Source organism: Cupressus sempervirens, chromosome 8 (assembly GCF_028749045.1).
Source record: "Cupressus sempervirens isolate cs-2001-9-10 chromosome 8, ASM2874904v1, whole genome shotgun sequence".
Lineage (NCBI taxonomy): Eukaryota > Viridiplantae > Streptophyta > Pinopsida > Cupressales > Cupressaceae > Cupressus > Cupressus sempervirens.
Window position 1 is genome coordinate 422,044,425 of NC_143125.1, and position 13,846 is coordinate 422,058,270.

Here is a 13,846-nt window from a genome sequence, read left to right on the forward strand (position 1 = left end):
TCAGATCTATTATGAAAAAATGACTTCAAAGCATATCATGCCTGAATATCCTATATCTAATGAGCTTGTATTGATTTAGGTATTTATGAATGCCACTTGAAAATTTGTTGGATTGTTAGCTTTAAATTCTTTATGCCCTTTGATGGACTGCCTTAATAACTTTGAGTGAGTGCACATAAATTATTTTGCAGCCTACTAAATTTACTTTTGCCAATCTGTAAGCTAGTTTGTTGTTGCTGGATAAAAATATTGAACTATTGACTCGAACAATGTACTCCAAATATTCTCTGGTTTTCTTTGGGCATTAAAGATTTGAGATTAAAATTCTTTAATGCCCTTGACTTTGAGTGAATATTCAAATATATCAAGTACAAATATATGAGTAGTCCATATGATTTTGTCCACATGAACTACTTTCCAACCTACTAAATTAAGTTTTGCCCACTTGTAAGCTAGTTTGTTGTTGGTGGCTAAAAAATATTGAACTATTGACCCCTGCAAATATTCTTAGCAGGTGCAACTTGTTTTCTGGTGTTTTTGTACTCTTTGATACTATTTGATGACTCAAATATTATTCTTCTCAAGGTTTTGGCACTTGGGTTTTGATTGTTCTTCAAATAACTTTGAGAATGTATGTGATTTTGTTGGTATCACAAGGGCTCTAAATGTTCCCACAAGTTTTTAAGAAAAATCTAAGATCTAAAATCTCAGTGTTACCATATTTGGCAATGAGTGGAAGCTTGTCAACTTAAATTTATTCTAAAATAAGCTTTATAAGGATAGGTTTTAGAAAACTAAACTAAAATCCTAAATGAATACTTGTTGATATTAATAGATGAATTCCACAATGTTAAATTATATTTTGTTTCACTTATTCAGTATCATGACTATAACAAAATAGATGCAATCTTAGAGGAATATTTTATATTTTCGGATAATAAGTCATTCATCAAAATCAGTTGATAATGCAATTTAATAAACAACTATTGGTTGAACCTAATTCATAAATAAAGGTTTCGTACTAACTACACACTAATATTTACAACTAACTTTTTACTATTTTGGTAGTTCTTGGGCAACAATTTCAAATTCCCGTTTACAAACGAGAGAGGTCAAGACTTTTAATTGTTTTCACTTTTTGAATATGAGTTCGAATTTAATCCCAGTGAAGTGTCTAGATTTATCTTCAACAATGACAAAAAATTGATGGACAACCCTACGGCAGTTTAGGACTTTTTAAAATGCAATTTGATACAACATAACAAAGACAACATTGACATGGACCCCAAAGAGGAAAAACACCACTTTCAAATTTAATCTTAAAATAAGCTAAGCACTAAGATTGAATTAAATAATCTTCAAGCACATGTCTGTCATCATTCACCTTTGTACCATATTCTAGGAATCTTGAAACAATATCTTTCAGATCCTCCTTAGGTGTTGGGGATCACTCTATAGATGCCGAATTAGAATTAGATTTTTTTTTTTTTCAAGTATTGTCTCATTCGAGCTTGGATTCCTTGAAACCATGTGCTATTAGTAGAAATCTTCTATGTCAATATGCCCTTGGTTGGTGCCTTCAACCATTATGTAGAGTGATATAATCTTTGTTGAAGTTGGAACTCACTTAAGATGGTACTTAATCTTTGAGATCTTTAATAAATTCCTAGTTCTCATAGGTTATATTTATTGTAAAATTTATAAATAAATAAATTATAAAATATTCTAAAATTGTTGCACTAATTTCACCTCCGCATTACAAGCAAGTTCATCATTAAATTACATGCCAAAATCTCCTTTTGGATTGAATAAATCTAAGTCCTATGCAATCTTGAAAGTTTGACCAATGTAGGAAATTTCAAAACTTTTGGACACCTAAAAGAATTCAAATTTAGGATTTTCAAAATCTTTTGAAACTTATGATTTTTTGAGGTTTATGTAACTTAGGAATTTTTGGAAATATTTTCCAAAGGTTTTCATTTCCTTAAATTTAGGCTTGCCAAGAATTTTGCTATGACATGAAAAATATAGAGAATTCCATGAAGACAATGAATCCCCTAAACAATTGTCCACAAAGAAGATTACTTTAAAAAAAAAAAGTTCCTTTGAGACCGCTTCATAATAATGTATTGATTTCAAAACTTTGTCAGTCTGGGCAAAACTTAGCCCACTTAGGCGAACATAACTTCAAAGGCAAAAATTCTGTCAAAAACTATGTAAAGGCGTAACTAACAACAAAAAGCAAAATAGAAGCACCAATTATTAGAAAGAAAAATATGAAGCAAGAAGAGGGTTCTTGTTTCAATCATGACTAAACCATGATAATTTATACCTAGTTAACATGAACACAACCTTGTTTGAGAAAATCTAGGCATATGCCTTTTAATAGTGAAATTAATTTCATTAATAATCAATTCAAGCGACTTCAAAATAACATAAATTAAATTAAAAACACATTATAAGGGATAAATTTTATTTGACCAACGAAATCCACTAAGAATATCCAACTGATCTCTCAACTATTCCTTGTAGAATAATTGTGTATACTATACTTTAACTTTCTTCCTCTATCCTATCAACTGAACCAATCACTGTCAGTCCTTGTAGACCAGGTCACGAACCTTGGATCACCCAATAAAACCTTGGCAATGAAGTTTCCTTTACCTCTGCTCTGCTCTACGTATCTTCTCATTCCTCTATTTGTGCTTCTTATAATCATTCAGATACATCCATTGTTATAAACAACAGTCCAACAAGATAACTGAGAGAGGGGGGGAGGGGGTTGAATCATTTATCCAACAATTAATTTTTTTAATCTTTTTTAAACAAACTTAACCATTCAACCAAAGTAAACAACAACCATAATAAGATGCACATAGACAATTACACCATATATGTTAACTAGGGAAACCCTTGATCAGAGGGAAAACCCCAATGGGAATGATGCCTACAAGATGATGTACTAATATAAATATTCCTTGTTAGAGGATGGACCTTGTTAGGAGTCTATTACAACATTCAGTACATATGAGTCCCTGTTAGGAGACTTTGAATCCTTGTTAGGAGATTCTAACCCTGTTAGGAGTTGTGCCAACCTTGTTAGGAGTTGTGGTACACTGTATTCAAGATGAGCATGCAATTTCAACTATAGGAATAGCTCACTACTCAAACATGCAATTTACTATTATTTTCTTCTTTCCTTTGTTCTATCCACCAAAACAATCAGTATCAAACCTTGTAGACTAGTTCACGAACCTTAGATCCAAATATCAAACCTAGGATCACTCAACAAAACCTTGGCAATGAAGTTTCCTTCACTTTCGCACTGCTATGCTCAACTTTGCATTTAGCTCTATCTTTGCTTACAATCACTTCACATCAGTACAATTCATGTCATACTTGATAAAGGAAAATGTCATTCCTTTATACTGAATCCTCAAAACAATTCCTTGAGTCAAATGTTAGACCTTCTCAATTAATCATTATAGGACCACATTAAGAAGATGTTACAATTAGCAATAACATTAATCTTCTGCCTTGCAACTTGAATATCTTTCCATACACGCAATATTATGACAAGCAAACTCATCTACATCATCACCAACATGTTTTCTTCATGTCCTCAACCTTGATTCTCAAAATAACATTTCTCTTATGAGATATAACAAGTTTACCAGAACATGCCTCTGTAAACTCTATCTCAGAACATGCATCGCCAAAACTTACATAACTTCTTCTAGACATATCATTTCTTCTTCCGATGTTAATTGCATATACCAAATACTCAGAAGTATCTCCCATAACCTTAGATAGTTAGAATACTCAACTAGCCATCCGTACATACTTGATATTTCTGTTGTTCTTCTTTGAGATACCACATAAAATTGCTGTGTTAACATCAATGACAAACTCAGCCATGAATGTAACATATCTACAATACTCCCCCATTGGAATATCATTAGCATGCATGCTTCCAACATCCATACATCCACACTCATGCTAAAATCCACACTCATGCTAAATGAAAATTTCCTTCCTTTATACCAAATCCATAAAACAATTCCCTAAGCCGACTATTACACCTTCTCAATTAATTATTATAGGACCACATTAAGAACACGTTACCCTTAGTGATAACATTAATCTTTCGCCTGTGCTACCCCTTTCTCCTGTCCATCTCCATCCCGAGGAGCAGAAAGAGCAGAAAGCTGGGTATGCGGAAGGGGAAGTGTAGACCAATGACAAGAGGAAAGCGTGGATCAACTTCAATGTCAAGACTTCCAAGATGGACATCTTCAAGGAGGCCATGAATCCCCAAATCTTCGTGGAAAATCAAGAAGAACAACGACTGGAAGAACTCATTCATTCGACGATTGTGGCTATTTCAGACAAAGCTAGGGAGACAGGTATGAACCTCTTGAATAATGTTCGTAACAGTATGATTGATAATTTTCGTTCAATCAAATGGCTTTTCCACGAGCTCGAGGAGTTCAAAGATCAGGTGAAACATATTGAGGCAACAAGGAAAGGGATGGATGCTAACAGGAGGACGGATTCGGCTGAGAGGCTCAGTCTGGCAAAAAAAAGGATACATAACCTGGAAAACTACAATCACAACCTTGCGAATCAGATGTTCTCCTTGTTAAGCTCCATCAACAACAACATCATCTCTCTTATGGGTTGGATCAAAGACAAAGAAATGCATGAAGATGAGGAAGGTAAAGACATGGATGAAGCTAGAACGAAGGATGACTCTGCAAAGGACAACTCCATTCCTGATCAGGACTAGGGGAAGCAAAGGGCGCAACAGATGGAAGTGGAGGAGAATCAACTGGCCTTTGAGGCTGCTCAGATTATGCAAAATCTGGAGCGAAAGAATGAGGAATAATTCTCGCCTGTTCTTTTTCTTTTCATTGTCTTTTGGCTTTAGACCGTGGCTTTTCTTGTCTTTTTTTCCTGGTCTTTTCTCAGAACTCTTTTTTTTGGCTGGACTTAATGCTTATTATCAGCCTATGAACTTAAACTTTTTTGGTTGGCCTTTCACGCTTATTATTAGCCTTTTATTGTATTAACTATTAGGTTTCAGGTTCCCTGTAAAACCTATTTATCTAATCAAAAACATTAATCTTTCGCCTTGCAATTTAGATAACTTTCTATACACATAACATTATGATGAGTGAGCTTAGCCACGTCATCACCAACATGTCTTCTTCACATAGTTAACTTCAGCTTCTTAGAATAACAAATCTGCTAAGAGATATAACAAGTTCACTAAAACATGCCTCTATAAACTCTATCATAGAACTGTCTTCATTGATACTTGCATAACTTCTTCCAGACTTAATATCTTATGCTTTTGAGGTTACCTTTGTATACTAGGCACGTAGTATAATCTCTCTTTAACCTCACTAGTGAAAGTACTCAACAATCTGTCTGTACCAACTTGATCTTTCCATTGTTCTTCTATTAGATACCACAAAAAAATGCTATGTTGACATCAATGACAAACACAATCATGAATGTAACATATCATCATGATAATGATCTAATCATGTTTCTACAATACTCCCCCAAAGGAATATCGCCAGAATTCATGCTTCCACAAGTCTCCCCCTTTGGCATTGATGACAACATAGATGAAAAATATCTAGTTCCAAGAATATCAATGTCCAACTCTAACAATGCCTTTGTCATGACTTTTGAAGTCAAAAAGCTTGTTCATATCACTAGTCATATGATGTGAACAACCACTATCAATTATCTAATTAGATTTCTTTTCAACCTGTGATACCAAAGCTATTTTCTTTGGACTTTCTTGTTTAATTGCTACAAATCCTATTTCATCATCACTAGCACTTACTGCTTGTTCATCAGAATCATCTTCTTCATTTGCATACAAACATTCTCTATCTCTTCTAGGTTTGAAATTCCCTCTATAATTTTTCTCTCTTTTAGGACACTTAGATGCATAATGACCAAATTCATTGCAAGTCCAACATTTAAAGATTTTCTTATCATCCTTTTCTCTTCTTACCAGAAGGGATACTCCTTCAATCTTTCTGTTCTCATCAAATCTACATTTGCTAGCAAAGTCTCCTCTAGCACTTATGCTCCTTGATAAACTAGGTCGAATATTCAAGGCATTGAAAGTTGTTTATGTTTTGGTGAATTCTCTGGATTGTCTAAGCTCATTCTTAACTGCTTTAAGTCTTCCAAGCAATGTCTTTTTTGTGAAATCTTTGGTACTAGATATCAACAACTATATCATTTGAACTATTGACTTAAATGGTGGTGTTAAGCTCTTCAATATCTTCCATATAACCTCATCATCTTCTTTGGTTCCTCATTGAGATCTAATACCTGTAGTAATTTCAAATATTTTACCTACATATGTTCTTATAGATTCATCTTCCATCATTTTAGCATCTTGAAATGCACAAATCCAACTTTGTAGCCTCAATTTCTTAGAATGTTCATCACCTTCAAAACTATTTTCCAAAGCTTTCCAAATAAAATGAGAAGTAACAAGTGACTTTACCTAGTTGTATTCAATTTTAGGAAGTGCAAACAATAGTGCTTGTCTAGCTCTCATATCTCACATGAAAAGATCTCTCTCTTCCTCAATACAAGTTTCCAAATTACTTTCAGCAATGACTGCCTTTTCTGATTTTCTTAAAATCCAATATCTTGGACCCATACACAATAGAAGTGTCTTCATCTTTTCCTTCCAATTGTCATAATTTTTTCCATCAAACTTTAGACTATCTTTCTTGAACATGATTGCCATGGATCTCCAAAAGTTGTTAAACTTTGTCTTCAAGGACCCAATGCTCTGATACCAATTGTTAGAAACAATAGTCCACTAAGATAACTTAGAGGGGAGGGATGAATCAGTTATCCAATAATTAGAACATTTCTCAATCGCAAACAATCTTATCCATTCAACCAAAGTAAACAACAACCATAACAAGATGCACATAGACAATTACATCATATATGTTAACTAGGAAAACCCTTGATTAGAGGGAAAATCCCAGTGGGATGATCCCACAAGATGATGTACTAATATAAATATTCCTTATTAGAGGATGGACCCTATTAGGAGTCTATTGCAACATTTAGTACATATGAGTCCATGTTAGGAGACTTTGAATCCTTGTTAGAAGATTCCAACCCTATTAGAAGTTGTGCCAAACTTTTTAGGAGTTGTAGAAAGCAGAAGGACCAACTATCTAGATAGCTTGTGGGGCAAGATCACCGAACTCACTATGCAAGTGATCTCTCAACTATTCCTTGCAAAATAATTGTGTATTGTACTTTAACTTTCTTCCTCTATCCTATCAACTGTACTAATCACTGGCAGACCTTGTAGACCAGGTCACAAACCTCGGATCCAAGAATCCAACTTTGGATCACACAATAAAACCTCGACAATGAAGTTTTCTTCACTTCCACTCCACTTTGCTTATCTCTGCATTCCTTTCTTTGTGTTTCTTACAATCATTCACATACATCCATACATCCACACTCATGATAAAGGAAAATTTCCTTCCTTTATACCAAATCCATAAAACAATTTCCTGAGTCAGCTGTTACACCTTCTCAATTAATTATTATAGGACCACATTAAGAACACGTTACCCTTAGTTATAACATTAATCTTTCATCTTGCAACTTGAATAAATTTTCGTACATGTAACATTATGATGAGTAAGCTTAGCCATGTCATCATTGATGAGAGCCAATTACAACATATTTAATGCCATATTTTAATCCATTTTATGCCCTCACCTACTCACTTCCTTATTTCATTTCCATTATATTCCATCCCATTTTATTATTTTACGTTGCATATGGATTAATATTTATAATCAATATTTAATATTGTTTTGGGATTAAAATGCATAAAATACATTAACTGATTTCTATTACTAATCTTTACTACTACAGCATGTTGATTTGTTGTTGTAAATATTCCTACCATTTAACAAACTTCCTGCCGCCTGTTGGATAGGAATAGATACTATTTGCTACTCAATTTTAAAAAATGTTGATTGAATATCATTTCTTATTAGCATAGATATACATTTTTCTTATTGATATTGGGTACCAATATTTTCCAAAACATGCATATGTGTAGGGAAGCCAACATGGTGAGTTAAGTGCCAACAAATGAAACAAACATCATCCTATTTTTCTACTGCTGAAGATGTAGCTGTAAGCTCATATGGACAAGAAGTTCATCGGTCATCTCTTCCTATATTTGGTCCAGTCAATTTAAATCCATTTTCATATTTTATTATGCAGTGCAACCATTTCAAACCATGAAATAACAACTATAGAAAATATTGTTTTGTTGGAACAATACAAATATTGCCTATTCTTGGCTTGAGACCAAACTTTGTTAATTGCTATGTATCTGTTATTATTTGGTGATTGAAATAAGATGGAGGGCTTCATACATGCCAGGAACATATTGTCATTCTTTGCTGCAACTACCTACAACCTATAAATAAGCTTGTACGCCAACTACTGTTTGGTTTTATTATCCCTATTTTGGTCTATATTGTTATAAGATGCATCTATATAAGCAACAAGAGATGAAAGTATGGGGATAGATACATATTGTCCTATAGAACACACAACATTGTACACAGACTGTTATTGTTATTCTGAAATATAAGTTCCATATTTGCATGATTATGAAGGTGTAAAACTATTATTTTTCTTCATCAGGTAGCTGAGGAGGAAGGGCCCACTCTAAAGTTACTCGATGATTATTTTCTGTTAGTTATGTTTGGAGTACATTTAAATTAGTTTTCATTTGCATGTTAATTAGCTTAGCATTACATAGTATGGATTTAATCATAGTATATTAGTTTATGTGTTTAATATTTATATTTTATTGTGTAAAAACATTTCATAATTTGAATTAGATTATGAGTTGATAATTTGTTAAGAGTTGTAGTTATTTTATCATAGAATATTTCTGTTATGAGTTGCTTCTACTTCAGTTGGTTTCTATCACTAGAAGTGGTATTTCCTGTCCCAGAATCATTTTGATTTGGTGCAAGTTTATTTTGGCGTGTTGTAGATGCATTCATAATCCCTCATCTCACAATTATCATCCCTTGATAACATATTGCTCAGACACCTTTCACAAGCTTACACTCTCGAATTGACATGCATGACCAAACTGTATTTCATCATTAATTGTTAATTCTTTTGTATTATTTGCCTTAGTGTTGGCCTATCAATCAACAACATGTCTTCTTCACATCGTTAACTTCGGATTCTCAGAATAACAACTCTGCTAAGAGATATAACAAGTTTATCAGAATATGCCTTTGTACACTATATCTGAGAACAATCTTCACCAATACTTGCATAAGACTTAATATTTTATGCTTTCAAGGTTACCTTCATATACTAGACACATAGTATAATCTCCCTTTAACCTCTCTACTAAAAGTACTCAACGCTCTGTCCAGACCAACTTGATCATTCCACTTTTCTTCTGTTAGATATCACAAAAAATTGCTATGTTGACATCAATGACAAACAAAGTCATGAATGTAACATATCACCATGATAATGATCTAATAATGTTTCTAAAATACTCCCCCATAGGAATATCATCAGCATTCATGCTTCCAACATTTATGTCATATAAATGTTTAACTTGAACCTGTAGCTTTGCATTTTTGATAGAGGCATCTCTTCTTGTCTCATATAATTGCATAATGTCATCCATATGCATTTCGTCATCATATTGTTGGGAAAACTTGTACATCCCCCTTAAATTATTTTGGGGCAACCTAGCTTGTATTCCATATACCAGATCAAATAGTGCACATCCTATGGCTTTCTTTATTGTCACCCTATAAGCCCATAATGCTAATGGAAATCTAGAGTCCCAAGCCTTTTTATTCTCATCTAAGATCCTCTTGATAATCTTTAGTAGACTTTTATTGCTTGATTATGCCTATCCATTTCTTTGGAGATGATATGGTGATGAAGTAGATCTAGTAACTCCAATTTTCACAAAATATTTTGTATTCTTTAGTTCTAAAACACATTGCATTATCTGTGACTATTTCCTCAAAGAAACTAAACCTAACAATGATATTATTCAAAATAAAATTGATTACTACTTGGCTAGTAGTCTTTCTAGTAGGGATTGCCTCTACCCATTTTGTGAAATAGTTAGCAGCTACCAAGATCCAAGCATGTCCCCCACTTGATTTATTTGTAATCTCACCTACAAAATCAATCCCCCATTATTTGAATGGTGCTTGTATCTCTACTAGTTTTAGTGGCATATTTCTAGAAAAATTTAATTTTCCATTGAATCTCTAACAAGCATTACACTTTTTCATAAGGTTATGTGCATCTTTAAAAAGATTAGGTGACCAAAATCATACTCTAATCACCTTGTGAGCTGTTGTCTTAGCCATACAATGGCCCCCACATATTCCACTATGCATTTCATTCAATATTGTCACTGAATAATCTTCATCAACACATTTGAGTAATATACCTTCCATACTCCACCATAGTTGTCCACTCACAATGACATATTTGATAGCTTGCAACTTTAAAAATCTTCTCTAATTATCACTTATCCCTATTGGAGCTTTCATATGTTGCAAGTAAAATATTATATCTTTATACCAATCATAGATGTCCATATCACATAATTCATTTCTACAATCAACATCAAGTTGGTTTATTTGATTTTCTTTAAGGTTAGTCTCTGCCATCAACTTAGCAACTCCTTATGCTCTCACCAACTTGGTAATTTGGATATCTATATTGAACTCTTGAATTCTATTGATCCATCTACACCTTCTACCAAAGACTTCTTGCTGTGAGAAAATATCCTTCACTGCAGGACTAGGCACAAATGCAATCACAATAGGTCCCATTAGGTAACATCTAAATTCCTTTAGAGCTTTGACCAATGCATAAGCTTTATTTTTGTTTATATCATATTTCAATTATGTAGCCTGCAAATATTTACTAAAAAATTCTATTGGTTGTTCATATCATTCCTCTTTCTTCTGCAATAATATTGTTGCAATAGTGGCGAATGAGGAAAAGGAGAATATATGCATTGGCTTAGAATAATTAGGTGCCTTTAAGATAGGAGCATCCTTTATTTCTTGTTTTATTTTTTGAAAAGCCATGCTTGGTTAATCATCCCATCTAATCTCAAAGCCCTTCTTCAACATCTTAGATATAGGCCTACTTATTTCAGAAAAAATTGTAACAAGCCTTCTAAGAAAATTGATCTGCCAAAAGAAGGATTGAATTCCTTTCACATTCTTAGACTTTTGAATTTTATCTATAGCCTCCACCCTCTCTGGATCTATCCTAACTCCTTCTTTTCCAACCAAATGGCCTAGAAATTTACCTTCAATAACAATAAAGGCACACTTCCTAGGATTTAAAGAAATACATGTTAGTGTAAATAATTATTATTTACACTTTGCTTAAGTTTACTTAGGATAAATGCATTATTTTATTATTTATTATTTATTATTTAGGTTAGACACCTAGGAGTTTGCGTACTCATATGAGTTGTCATGTTGACAGCACAAGAGTAAGCAACTCTATTTTAGCACATGGTGTCTACAACACTAGAGTTTTCATAATCAACTGAGTTGTCATGTTGACAACACAATTGTTCGCACTCTTAATTAAGCACATGGTGTCTACAAAATAATTTTATGTGACACACCTTTGTAGGCTTATCCTCTCATCATCGCACTAACTCTTGTGCATAATGGAGGATAACTCACTCCTAGTGGACATGTGCTTAGTTGTGAGGCTTATCATATTGCTAACTCCTAGACATTCTAGAAGCATTCTAGAGGCCTTTATATACAGGCACTCCTAGTGTACTATATAATCAATTGAATATTATATTGTTATTCTGATCATACTTTGTTGGTCTATTTTGTGCTAGTTATTGTGCTTCTTGGTCTTGGGTGATTTTTCCCTAAGGAAAATTCTTACATGGTATCAGAGCCATAGAGGCGTCATTTCATAGCCATTGAAGACCATTCTTGCTTCACCTCTTTGAGGACACCTTGTTTCATATCCAGAGTATCTGTAGCTATTGGGAGCATCTAGAGCCAAAGTGGACCTCATCATTGCATCCGAAGTGTCGATTTGGTGAAAATAGACTATAAATTCACCTATATCGGGCCATAGTCAAATTTGAGGATTTTTTTTTTTTGCAAACCAGCACTTGAACACCTGATTTGCAAATCCAGTATGGTCATTTTTAGATCTGTTTAATTTATTTCAGATTTGTATTCTCTGCAATTTTTCATTTGCAATTTTCAATTTTTTTTTAGGCCATCAAGCCTGTTGAGAATTCTTTTTTGCAGGAACTGGGTGGTGAAATCTTGGCCACTACAGTTGATTCAAGAATATTCTTTGTATTATCGACAGAATATTTTGTCAGGCTTCCATTTTATTTTGGTGACTATTCCCTTTTTACATTCAGCATCACTGGAAATTGCCCAACACCACTAGTAGCCTCATGTTGTTTCATCTCCCATAGGATCTTTCTGTTAAAAACCTTTTGAACCATGGTGTGCATAATGTAAGACTAAAAAAATTCCTTGCCGGCAAAATCCAACCCACCATCCATTCAACACTTGCTGGCCAAGCACCTTTTTCTGGAGCCATGATTTGCTCCTCTGGCCCGCTGTGGCTTCTCCGACCAATTCCACATGGTGCCTTAGTGACTTGCCACACAATGACCCTCCATATTGGACAGACCCCTCTACTTTTGTAGACTCAGTAATCACCACGTGTCCATGTACACGTCAGTCAGACTGACAACTCAGCCATACACATGGAACATTACTAGTAGTAGTCTGCCATGTAGGATAGACACGTCAGCGCTAAGTACACCTACCAAATAGATGATGCCACATTAGTAGCCATACTTGGACAACTTAGCAAGTCCTTATAGTGTCTGTACTGCTAACGTCAGCACTGACATCACGACCACATCAGCCAGGGAGGTCATTTTTCTTGACGTCATCTTTTTTGTGAGCCTAAATTTGATGGCCGTTTGACCATCATCTGCAAGACAAATTGAACTATTGTGACAACTATTTGGATGTCAAATTTAACCTCATAATTTTTTGATTAGACCCCTCTTTAGATTTAGTTTTGATTTGACAGTCTGACTTTGGGAGGCCATATCTCAGTCATCCGGGCTCCAAATCAAGTTCATTTTTTTTGATTTTGGCTAGAATTTCCTGAACTTTTTAGTGGTGCTATTATTTTCTAGTTTTGGTGCATGGATTTGATAGAAATTGTAGTTTTTGGTGACTGTACCTATCTAATCCTGCATTTTGCAACTTCAATTGCTTTGTACCGGTTCATCTGGACTCCAAATTAGGTTCCATTTTTTTTGATAGTGAATAATTTTTCATCTACTTTCTAGATCTGCAATCAGATTATAGGCTTGTGTGGAAAAAAAATACAACTTTTAGAATTAGGTCCTTTCTTTGCATTGTATTGCTTCAAAATTGTTGTACATTGCTTAGTTCTCGATTTGGACTCCAAAAGGAGGTTGTGAATAGTAAATTAGAAGGCCACTAAGGCAAAAATTGGCAAGTGGCCATTGTAATCACACTAAGTACAAAGTGCCAAAATCTTTTATTTGTGGGGTTTCTTGATTGAGTAAACAGGGAGGGTGTTTCTTGGTGTTGTGTTCCTCTTTTCCAGTTGTTATCTTTCATTTCTTACATCATGAAAATCTTAACATTCCAAAATTAACACCACATAACTATGCCACATGGTCTATTAACATATGGTG